Raw genomic sequence first — 12,607 nt, forward strand, 5'->3', positions numbered from 1 at the left:
AGAGAGAGAGACAAAGAGGGAGAGAATAGGAGCAGGGGAGGGGCAGAGAGAGAAGGAGACACAGAATCCGAAGCAGGCTCCAGGCTCTGAGCTGTCAGCACAGAGCCCGACGCGGGGCTCGAACCCACGAACTGTGAGATCACGACCTGAGCTGAAAGCAGACGCTTAATCGACTGAGCCACCCAGGCGCCCCAGGCATAGGTTTTAAATGCATGTGGCCGATCTTGCCCTCTTGTGCTTCTGCAGACCCTATAAGGAGATCATGCCTTGGCTGGACTGCGGGTCTCAGAGGAATGAGACACTCATGGAACCGACCTGACCCAGCCTAACTGAGATCAGCAGGGCCATAGCGGCCGCCCCACAGACACGGTGAAAAGAAATGACCACTGTCTTAAGTCAGAGAGTTTGGGTGGGTTTGCTGTGCAGCCGCACTATGACAACGGATGACCGACCTACCCGTGTGAGCTGGTATGTGCCGCCCTGTTCTCTGACCCTCAGTTTCTTTGGATGTGGCATAAAAGAGATGATCACTGAGCAAGTTTTAGGGTCTCTTCCAATACTAAGGTTCTGGGTTCTGATACGAGATTAGGTGGTGAGAAGGCTGGAGGGCGCGAGAGCCCAGCACAGAGGTGCAAAGTTGGCTGTTCAGGAGCGGGAGTGGGGAGTGGGGTGCAGGCTTGTCCCACTGCAGCAGGTGGTAGGGGACATGCCAGGGAGGTGGGCTGGGGTGGAGGGCTGGTGCCCAAGTGCTGGGGCCCCCGCTCCTCGGGAAGCCCTGCTTGTTCACCCCCCACCTGCTCCTGAACCTCTTGCAAAGTGCCTTCTGTCCCCACCCTCCTGCTGCAACTGCCTTCTTCGTTATGACTTCTCACCCCCGAGTCCTCACTCTGGCCCACAGCTTCCTGGAACCTGAGGCCTCTTCCCCACCCTTTGCCTTGGCTTCTGTGGCCCCTGCTCTCCTGGCCCTCCCCTTTCCGTCTGCCCACCTGGTTTCTGTCTCCTTCCCTGAGGCCACTCTGACGGTGTCCCCCCGGGTTCCTTCCTCAGCCTAGTAATGACTGTGGAATCCAGGGACTGAGCTCTTGTCCCCTCTCACCACTGCTCCCTCCCACGGTGCTGTGGTCCTGGTCGGTCTCTCGGCATATCCTGGTCCCCCGGCCTGTGGTGTGAGAGACGCTCCCTTGTTCAACCTGCAAATGGCTTTTGCCTTGGTGTGAGTTTGCTCCACGAATGAGCCCACGGCTCCTCCAAGCCCCCCTCCTGGGCTCAAAAACCGTCTCTTGACAGTTTTCATACACCTGCGCCCATCCCACAAGTACGGGTCCTGTCCCCTCCCCACCCCAGTGAGACCCAGACCCCTCGTGACGAGCCCTTATGGCAAGACAGCCAGGATTTATCGTCGTCAGTGCCTCCCTTACAGAGGGGATGTGAGGCTGGAGGCAGCACGTTCAAGGACAAAGAGGATGAACTGGGCAGCAGACCCCCTTGGCTTTGAATTCTGCCTCCATCATTTGTTGGTTGGGAAGAACTCCCAGCCTCCGATCACACACACACACACACACACACACACACCCCGCAGTGTCTGACACAGGACTCACTGAACGAGCCCACCCTCCCCGGAAGCCATTCCAATTTGATGTTTAGCATGTCGCCTGTTTTCTTCAAACCACGCGCATTGCTTGCCGATAGCTGGCCCAAAGCTGACTTGGCCTCTGAACTCCTGGTCCAGCGCCTGCCACAAAGCAGGTGCCCATGAAACGTAGGCGGGAGCAGCAGAACACGGTAGAATTCTCTGAACACTCCGTGTGCGTGTGTTCTGTTCCTCAGCAACACCGTGCATGCCCCGCACCTCCTTGCTCCGCCTTCCACGTCCCTCATCCCCACCAGGTTTGTCGTTACCACTTGGGGTTTTCCTGGTTTCACTTGAGTGATTTCCCGAAGCGGATTCTCCATTTGGCTGGTGGACGTCGTTCCAGTTCTGATGGATCTTCTGGCTGGTTGTCAGGTGACATTCACCTCTGCAAGGCCTTCTTTTGTCCCATCTGTCTCCAAAGAGGGACGGCCGCTCATTACTCTTCTCTTCTCTCACCCGGTGACCTCCATTGATAATTGGCTTTGAACCTCGATGCTTTCGGTTCTGGTTTCAGCTTTGCTTGGGTAGTTTCTCACCCCGCCCCGGGTCTCGGGTAATCCCTCATAACGGGTGATTTCTTCTCTCTTTTGCTTGTGTCCCATTTGTCTTGTTAGCAGGGAGGCACTTGCTGTGCGGGGCTCCTGTGTGACCGGTCGCCACTCCGGTGGGGCAGCCATCTATGGTGGGGGGGGAGGGGAGGGAGCTGAGTTGTCTTTAAGTTCGATTTGGGTTCATTGCCTCAGACACCTGCAGAGCAAAGGTATTATTTCCCATGCCCTGGAGTCCTGTCTCCACTTCCAGGGCAAGGAGGGGGATGTGTTCCCGGAAAACCCAGTAGGTCTCCAGGTCAGGCGTCTTTCCCAGGGGACCAGGAGTGGAGAGTGTCATTGGCTTGCCAGCCTGCTGCTGGGTCGGCTCATCACCCCGCCATGATGACCTGCAGAACTGAGTCCCGTGAACTCACCTGTCCTCTCTCTGATCAAAAGGTCACCGCCAGCTCTTCAAGGACCGTGGAGGTGAGGTTTCGCCTTTCCTGACTAGAGCTCAACGATTCCGTCCCGTGAGTGGATAGGACCCGAAGCGGTGCGGTCACCTCTTACTCCATGTCCCCACCCCACCCCCAACCCTGGAGGCTCCTCTCTCAGCCCAGGCCCAGGGCCTGACCCCTGTCATCTCCTGGCTTGCGCCTCAGGGGCCCACGGCACCATCGTTCTCTCCTGCATCACGGTAATGGTAGACCCCACCCCCGCCTGGTTCCCTTGCTCCCCCCTCACCCATGCGTTCTTCTCGACCCTGCGAGCGGGGCGAGCCTGTGAGGATGGGAGGCCCACATCCTGCTGTGGCTCCCCATTGCACTCAGTGTGGAGCCCATAGATGCACAGTGGCCCGTGGACTGTACCCCCACCATGGCCTCTGAAGCAGTCCCTCTGCCTGGCTCTCTGCACTGGCTGTTCCACCGCCTGGAATGTTCTTCCCCAGCGTCTGCCTGGCCACCTTCCTGACCTCCTTCACGTCTGCCATCCACTGTCCCTGTGTTCATTTGCTAGGGCTGCATGCCAGCACCACACCGGGTGGCTCAAGCAACAGCCGTTTACCATCTCCCAGGCCTGGAGGCTGCAAGTCCGAGGTCAAGGTGCTGCTTGACTTGGCTCCTTGTGAGGCTGTGAGGAGAATCTGTCTCAGCCTCTTCCATCTCCTGGCAGGCTCCTGGCCACCTTTGGCGTCCTTTGGCTTGTAATGAATCACCCCCATAGCTGCCTTCAGCTTCGCACGGCACTCGCCCTGCAGGTGTCTGTCCCAGGATCGCCCTTTAGCTGAGGACACCGGTCATTCCGGACGGAAGCCCATTCTGAGGACCTCATTTTAACTTGATGACCGCAGCAAAGACCCTCCCTCCAAATAAGGTGCTGGGGGTTAGCCCTTCAGCATGAATATGGCTTTGGGGGAGACACAGTTTAATCTGGAGCAGTCAGCCTGTCAACGAGGCACAGATTTTCCTCCCAATCTAAAACTGCCCCACTGGCCTTAACCTTCTGATCCCCAACCACTCAGCCTTTGGTTCTACTTGTATCATGAAAGATAGGTTTGTCGTTGTTTTTTCCCTCCAGCTTTTCATTGTTTTTTTTTTTGTTGTTGTTTTTGTTTTTTTTTTTTTTTTTTTTTTTGCTGTTTTCAGTGAGTTTCCATCCTAAATCAAACCAGAACAAACATTACCCATGTCTCTGGGGGCCATCTTCCCCGGCCCGGTGCCCCTCACATTGCCCGTCCTGTGCTGGCCTCATCCCTCCACCCCATGCCTGGCCCAGCCCGTATGGACTCTGTGGGTGCATGGGTTCAGCACAGGTGGCCCTGGCCACGGGTCCAACGTGGGAAGAGCAGTGCCTTCAAAGCTGACAGAGGCCACTCATGGGCACCAATGACCCCCAACTTCAGCCCAAATGCAGGGGCATCCACCTTCCACTCGGTCAGCCTTGCAGAGCTCTCTTTCCTCCTTCAACAATGCGACCAATATGCCTTATGAAAATACCTTTATTCTCGGCTGGGGCGTGAGAGGCAGAGTTTCCCCACTGCCATCAACTCTATTTTGAAATCCGTCCAGCCTCCGGGGGTCAGTGTCCAGCTGGAAGGACAATTATTATCACGGAGAACCTGGGTCCCAATGCACCGGCAATGTCTTCTCTCCTGCGCGCGGAACGAGGTCTCCCCTCCGGCTTTGCTGGGGCCTGGCCGCCCCTTTGAGTCATTATTGATTGATGTTCTGTTGGTCCCCCCCGGTTGCACTCACCGTGGCAGGGGTGAGGCTCTGGTTCTGTGTGAGGAGCCATGGTGCGCAGGGAGGGAGGCATGCCTACGCCTCAGTCCCTGGAGAACATGGGAGGAAGGGAGATGTCAAACAGTAGACATGATAGAGATCCTACTCAAGGCCTCCCTTCTCCATCCCCAGATCAGCACGTCCCAAATGCCCCCCGAATTGTTCACCTCCGCCATTGCTAGCCTGGAGAGCCTCCACTCAGCCCCCTCACTGGCTCCCGGCTTCCTCCCTGCCCCCAGAGTCTGCTATTCTCTCTGTTCAGCAGCCCAGTGATCAGACCATCTTCCTCCCCCATGAGAACACTGCAGACACAGGTGGCCTTGCCAGAGACTAAAGAAGCTTAAGCATCAGGGACTCCTCACCCTCCACACCCCTTCTGAGGCCCCGGTGGGGCCCCAAGCCCTGTGGTTAATAAGCATTGTCAACTCAAAGATTAATTAGGATTATCACTGTAAGGAAAACTGGCTGGGGCCATGAAAGCTCCCTGCCCACATATAAAAGGATCTTGACAGGTTCCCCAGATTTGACAAGAATCCCGAAAATTTGCATGACATAATCCATAGCGAGTCGTAAAGGTGAAAATGTGTTAACTCTGTCAATGTAGAAAGCCATTACGACCAGACTCCGCAGGAGGACAACCTGACTTCACTTCCCCGTCTCTCCACAGAAAATGACATTACAAAAATCATTGTCTTACGAAGACAGGAACAGGGCGGACGTGGCCCAAACAGTTCGGGGTTGGGGGGCGAGGGGGTGGGGGGGGGAGGAGGGAACAAAGCCGGGAAGGTGTGTGAGGATTCCAAGTAAAAAACTATAGTCAGGGTGGGGGGGGGTCCTACATTTTGTGATGTTTTCGGTAATTGCTGGCTTTTTGAAACCTGCAGTTTACTGTGATTTCTTTTCTCATTCAGAATAAATATTAAATTGCATAGCCGATTTTGATTCCTAATCCTAAACCCTTTTCTTAAAGGGGAGGCTGCAGAAGGTTTAATTTTCAGACCCGCGAAGCCGCTGCCTTCTCAGGCTTCCCACCACACTTGGAATAAAACTTGATCTCCGCCCCATGGTCCGCAAGGTCTCCCTGATCCCTCCCTGCCCCTTGACTGCCCCCAGCCCTATCTCCCTCACTTACCCGGATGTAGACCAACCTGCCATTTCCTGTTCCTCAAACTTCTGAGTCTGACCCACCTTGGTGAATTTACATTTGCTCTATCTTTTGCCTGGAGCCTCTTTCCCAGATGTTCCTTTCTGGCCATTCAGAGCTCAGCTCAAGGCCATCTCCTCGGAGAAGGCCTCCAGGATAAGCTGATCTGGCATGAAGACCCTTTCCCACCCACCCTCAAGCCCACGCCGGTCACGACTGTACCCCTCAGCTTTATTTTTCTGACCGTCCAATGTTCTCTCTTCCGTACCCTGCCCTTGGAGTAGGGACCCCAGCCACCCCAGGAGGGCAGGGGCTGGGCCTGTCTTCTCATCACTTCATCACTTGTGACAGGGTCTAGCAACACAGGTAACCCCCATGAGTGACTAGACTGCTGGTGTAGTTTGAATTGACATCTTTCTGGAAGATGTGTTGGCAATGTGTGCCGACAGCCTTAACGTGTGCAAACCCAGTGATCTTTCTTCTAAGTGTTACTCCCAAAGCCATCATCAGGGAGGTACACAGAAAGGGAGGTAAGCTGAGTGGTTAAGACCAGATGCTTTAGCTAATCAATCAGATTTGGATTTCTGTTTCAGCTCTACTGGCTGAATGCTTTGCTGTCTGACCCTGAGCCAAGTTCTTAATCGTCTTTGTGCCCTGGTTTGTCATCTGTAAATGGGGATCGTCGCTGGACCTACCGGAAAGGGAAGCTTGAGGCTTATATGAGGTCGTTCATGGAAGGTGCTTGGCGTGGAGGCAGGCGTATGAAAAAGCTCAGTGTATGTTGGTTACGACTGTATTCCATGACGTCCATTAGAGTGTCGTTTGTAACAGAATACAACCCGGAAGCCTAAATATCTAACCACAGGGGATCGTCTCCAGAAGTAGCACCACATCTTTAGAGTAAATTATTGCACATATCTGAAAAGCCTGTTTCTAAAGAATGTTTCCTAATGCAAGTAAAAGCTCACGGAATGAGATTAGGTTTAAAAAAAAAAAAGGTGGGATAAAAACCAAATCAAATGTGATGCTACTTTTGTTACACACGTAGAGGCTGATGCTTCTTGGAGTGGATGGACGTGGATGGATGTGTAGCCTTCAAGGCAATGCACCAAGATCCTAACAGGCCATCCGTAGGTAACGGAATTAGTCATTTTAATTTTCCTTTCATTCGTAGTATGCTTTTCAAAGAATTCCCTTTCAAACCCATAGAGGTGTAATGTTAGTTTAAACGTGTGCGTTCAACCATCTGGCAGCATGACCTCACCAAAGCGACCACTCATGGGTGGTAGATGGTAGGTTCTGTTCTATTCTCTTCACCCTCCCTGTACCTGGGCACTTCGCCACATGACGGGGTGGTGTCTCTGACAGAAGGCAAAGTGAACCTCAGGACCTCTTGACGTTGGACTTGGCTTGTCCCTTCTTTGAGCCAACGAAATGTGGGCAGGGGTGCCTCTGCTACTGCCATGAGAAGAAGATGCCCTCGTATCCAAAACCTGCAGCCAAGCGCTTCCCAGCTAATCTGCCAACATGTGAGAAACGCATGCTTATTACTGTGTGGTTGTTACACAGCATTAGCTGACTGATGCAGCGTGATGGAAATGCTTGACATGTATTCAGTCAAGAGGACATCCTTATTATCTCAGGAAGGTACAACTGGACTGCAGGGATAAGAAAGCCACAATCTAAGATGTTTTTAAATAAGCAACTAATTCTCATGGATCTCAAAGATGAAGGAAGTCCTGACCGTCCTCCAGTGACCGCAGCTCATTTTCAGACACTGTTAATGTCCAATATTTAAAATCACAAAAAGGTCGTGATCTCCTTGTCCTTAGGTATCATCCAGTCCTGTGGACAACAAAATGCTAACCTTCATGTTAAGAACATTTTCTTTCTCTCAGAAAAATTATATGTGTTCATTATAGATAATACAGGTAAGTGAAAAGGAAAAGAGAAAAACCAGAATGCCACCACCAAAAATAACTTCTGTCAAACGTGTTTATATGTTCACGTTTTCCACACAAAAAAGCGGGCATAGTACACATTCTGTTCTAGAATTTTCTGATTACATTTACTTACATGTCACAAAGATTTCCCTTGTTATTCTGTGCTTTTCTATACAATGATTTTTTTATGAGTATGATTTATTGTCAAAATGGCTTACATATGTACACGATGATTTTGAATTGTGGAATCATTGGCCCTACTTTTCCACTGAATGGATGGACCATACAGAACTCTACCCAACTCCTGTGGTAATAACACATGTAAATTATGTCTAGTTTTTGGCTGTCGTAAGCAATATCCTACATGAAAAAGCTCTCCATGTACATCCCTATTTCCAAGGGTTAAATTCCTAGAGGTGGGATTTCCGGGTTTTGGGGTTCTATGTATTTATGAGGTGTTCCATCTTCAAATGTCATTGTCCTCATGTGTCTGGTGGCAGGGATTTGAAACCAGTGAATTATATAATCATCTTCTGTAGTCATAAGCTTCCTGTTGAGTCCTGTTGAGTCCTCTGGGAAGGAAGTACCCCTGAAACCAATATCATCCAAAGTACCTTAGCTTGACCACATTCTATCTTCCCAGTAGAGGAGCAAGATCCTAAGAGGGAAAGGCAAGTTATGAGGGCATCAAAAATCTCATTTCTCTCTCAAGTGACCCCCTGTGGGGTGCCCTCTTGCTGTAGCCTTATTTGAAATCAAGGAAACTGATCCCAAGGGGGCCCTGAGGCCAACTCTGCAACTGGACCAACTTCACAGTCGAGAGCCCTGGAGCTGTGGCTCCCTGCCCCTACCCATGATTCCTACAAGGAGACTGAGACAACACGTTGACCATCGGTAGCCTCCCTTCCCCTTGCTCGGGTGGGCCTTTGTCTGGGGTCCACTCGCCAGCCCTGGGATCCTGCCTCACTCTAATGTGACGTGTAGAGAGAGGAGCGAGGGGCCTCGGTGCATGCCCAGGAGCCGGGGTTCTGCTAGTAACCCGCTAGTAACCTAGAGGGACATCATTTCACCTTTCCAGAGATGGAAGAGACTGTCCGTCTGTTCACCAAATATGGTTCTTCTTCTCTCTGGGCACACAGCAAGACTCCATCTCCCAGACTCCTTTGCAGGTAGGTGGGACCATGTGACTGTATCCCAGACAATTAAGTGTGAGCAGAAGTGACACATGCCAATCCACTTCAAGCCTTTGAGGACCTCCCACGAACTCCTTGCCTTTTTGCCTCCCTGATGCGGCAGAGGGACACCTGTCCTCTGTCCCTTGCCATGGGGCCTCTCCTACCTAGCAGCTTGCAGTAGCAAAGCGTGCAAACCAAGAAGGCGCTGGGAGAGTAGGGGAGCAAGCCGGAAACCGAGTCCTGATTGGTAGGTGCCTCCCCCAAGGAGCTATCCGGGACCCAGCCTCCTGGCACCCACCTGTCCAGTACACTGGTTTTGGAGTGGCATTGGAGCCATTATACATTCGGGGGTCGCTTTATTGGAGCAGCTGGCACGATCTTAGGTAATACTCAGGACGCACTGAGTATCTACTTTGTGCAGGACCCTAGGCTCCACGTGTCACACACACCTGCCCTTGCAACCCCCACAATAGACTATGACCTTGGGATTGTTATCCCCGTTTATCCAGAGCCGCAAACGGGCTAAGACTCAAGCTCATGGCTTCAGGATCCTGTTCCCACAACGGCACAGATTTCTGGTTCAGGAGGACCTGACCCTCCAGGATCCTGCTGGTGCAGGAAGCCCACTAAGTGAGCAGAGAGGTGAGGAGTGTGCTGCTGGAGCTGATGGGCTGGGGGCCAGGCCCTCGCCAACAGAGACCTCAGAAAAGGGCTTGGCTTGCCTATGCCTCAGTTTCCCTCTCTGTCCAGTGGGGCTGCAGTCCCACCGCATGGGGTTTTTGGGGGTAAAATGAGATCCTGATCATAAAGCCCTTGGCAGTGAGAGCAGCCCTCAGGTCTGGAGTCCAGTGCATCCTTACCTCAAGCGGGTGCCCTCTCTGTACCGGCCCTCCCCTGGTGTGGCCAGGCTTTCCCCGCCCCAGCCGGCTTGCCTTTCCTGACTCATCTTTTTTTTTTTTTTTGATGTTTATTTTTGAGAGAGAGACAGACACAGAGTGTGAGTGGGGGAGGGGCAGAGAGAGAGAGAGACACAGAACCCAAAGCAGGGTCCAGGCCCTGAGCTGTCAGCACAGAGCCCGACGCGGGGCTCGAACTCACGCACCACGAGATCATGACCTGAACCGAAGTTGGATGCTTAGCCGACTGAGCCACCCAAGCGCTCCTCCTGACTCATCTTTAAGCAGAGGCTTTTCTCAACCTCCGCCGGAGCACTCCGAGGCTCTGCTTTGCTGGGAGAACGGGGCGCCCTCACTGCTCGCGATAGTTCTCAGGCAGCCGGGGTTCTTCTCAATCATCTATTAGGCAGACTTTCTCCATCAAAGGGCCTGAAATTCTGAAAACTTTTCCCTCTGTCGCCTGCTGGGAGAGTCGCGGGGTCCTACCGATCTAGTGAGCCCAGGAGAGAAACGAGCGTCTGCTGCTCCCAGAAGGAAGCCTGGCCGGTTGATCTAAAATAGGAGAGGGAGGTTGCTTCGGGGCTGCTTGTTTGGGGCTGGCTTTCTGGGGAGGCAGGGTGCTGTTTCCCAGGGCGCTGGGCCAGGGCTCAGGGCAGGAGCAGCAGGAGGTCCTCCGGATGACTGGGGTGAGGACAGGAAGCCAAAGACAGACGCAGCCAAATGCTGCAAGTCCGTCACCGGGCAATCAGTGAAAGCCAGAAACGGCCTTGCTGGCTTGGAGTTTTCTAGAGCTGGAAGAGGCCTTAGAAGTCACAGGGCCAGACAGCCTTGAGGACTGTAATTTGTGTGCTGCTCAAGTGGTGGGTGTCCTCGCCTCGGGAGAGGGTGCCATCCCCCCACACTCAACCCCGGACGCCTCAGCCTCACGTGGAAGCCTGCAGCCACACACGATGCGTACCAGCCCAGGTCCGAATCTTTCCGTCTGTGTCTCTCGCGGCTTCCCCACCCACCCGGTGACATTCTCAGCACTCATCAGGGTCGCTCAGGTGTCACTCCTTGGCTGAGGTCCTCTCTGCTCCCACCAGGTGGAGCTAACGGCTCCTTTGTCCAGGCTCCCTCAGCAAGCTCGCCCCGCAGGGCCCACGATGCCCTTGCCCTCGCCCGGCACCTGACTGCCCATCCTTCTGATTCTCAAATGGCTCTTCCTCCTCCTTCTTCCGGCCTCGGCTCCCAGGTTCACAAAGACTCGCTGACCGGCCCCACCACGGGCACTGCCCACCCCGCCCAGAGCCAGACTCCGAACATCATCCTGTTGTACTTTCTGCCCCACGCCTCTTGAGCCGCCTGGCACATTCCTGTCCCACGTCATTGTCCTGTCCTGTCCTTCCTGCCTCCCTGCTCTGGACTCGGGCTCCTGGGGGCAGGGCGCTCCCTGCTCACCACTGCGCCCCAGGCCCCGCGCAGGCCCGCACGTAGTAGGGCCTCAGTAAGCCTGGTGGTGGGAGCGGACCTGAGCTGGCCCTTCCTTCTCTGACAGCACACGTTTTCTCCCTGGAGACTGATGCCTATCCTGTCCGGAGCGGCGTGACCCCCTAGCCCCTCCCTCGACTCTCCCCTGCAGCCCGAGGCGGCTCAGAGCTCGCGTGCCTGGCCCCCGCATGGTTTATAGCTCCTCTCTGGACTCCTAATAGCAGCCACATTTTGCGAGTTTGGAGAAGGAGCGCTAAGGCCAGTCAAGTGGATAAATCACATCTCTTCAATGGGCCAAAAATGGATTTACACAATAGCCTGTGACAAACGCGTCTTCGGGGGCGACCTGGCAGGAAACATCCCTTCTTCTGAAGGGCTCGTGGCCCCGGGGAGAAACAAGAGGACTTCTGTAGCAGTCTAATTATTGCCTGTTTTGTAGAAGTCTAAGTATTGCCGCTGCTGACGGGCCGGAGGGCCAGTGCGGCCTCCCCTCGCTCTCATGTGCACCCCGCGCCATTTGTCCCCGGGTCTCCTAGGTAAGTGTCCTGCTCCTTGGGGGGGAGGGGGGCATGTCCAGTGTCCGTCCTGGGGTTCTGCCTCCCGCCCTCCTGCCCACACGCGAACTCAGAGGGCACAGGGCACATCTGTCCCTGGGAGCCCAGGGCCCGCACACAGCGGGCCCTTGGTCACTGCTGGTCCCCTCTCCTCCCGCAGCTCCAGGAGATGAGCAGGGGGGGCTCCCAGGGGCTCTGAATGCTCACGAGGCTGGGGTGCGGTGGGGAGAGCTAGGGCTGAGGCTGCTGCTCAGTAAGGAGATAAGGGCCCCCGCGCCGTCAGGCTGGAAGGGGACTTGGTGGCCGTCTGGCCAATGCCTGGACTGTCAGATGGGGGAGCGGAGATGGCTAGGGGGAAGGCACAATGACGCAGGGCTGGCTTCTAGGGGCGCTGTCGATGCCAAGCTCTCTGCGGGGTGGACAGGGCTCACCCACGTGGACACCTGCTGGGGCCTGGGCCCAGCACCTGGCTCCGTGGGTGTCGTCTCCCTCAGGGCTCACATCGGTCCTGTGAGGCAGGCGTGAGCCCATTTCCCACAGGAGGAAAGCAAGGCCTCAGACAGGGGGAGCGACTTGTCCAGCGTCCCACAGCTAATCCTTCCACCACACAAAACTGGCCCACTGGGAAAAGACACCCCAACCTCCTGGCATTTGCGCCCGCCAGAGATCCAATTCCTCAGTCCCACTCACTTCCTGACCCCAGGGCCAGAAAGACGGGGCACAGGCCAGGACCAGGGATCTCAGCGGGGCCTGCTCCCCGGGAAGCCCACCTCCCTGCGCTGCCCGGGCTCGTGCACACTAGCGGGGCATGGGGGTGCCGGAACAATCAGGTGGAGACAAAGCCCGAGGATTACATCAGCTGGTTTAGTGCTGGAGTGAGTGCCTTGTAGGGACGCAGGACGCTCAGAATTGCGGGATGTCGCTGGTTCCTGATTTCCCTTCCCCGAGACTCAGAGCAGCTCCTGGGTCTCACTCATGCC

The 12,607-nt window shown here is 54.7% G+C and overlaps 1 long non-coding RNA gene across 1 annotated transcript; it reads left to right on the top strand.

Moving 5' to 3' along the window:
• The first annotated feature begins 1,857 nt into the window (after nucleotides 1–1,857).
• Nucleotides 1,858–6,650, top strand: LOC125173175 (uncharacterized). Its single transcript, XR_007154944.1, has 3 exons — nucleotides 1,858–2,005; nucleotides 2,620–2,649; nucleotides 6,183–6,650. It is a non-coding gene; the product is annotated as an uncharacterized LOC125173175 (long non-coding RNA).
• The last annotated feature ends 5,957 nt before the right edge of the window (nucleotides 6,651–12,607 follow it).

This window comes from Prionailurus viverrinus, chromosome C1 (assembly GCF_022837055.1).
Source record: "Prionailurus viverrinus isolate Anna chromosome C1, UM_Priviv_1.0, whole genome shotgun sequence".
Lineage (NCBI taxonomy): Eukaryota > Metazoa > Chordata > Mammalia > Carnivora > Felidae > Prionailurus > Prionailurus viverrinus.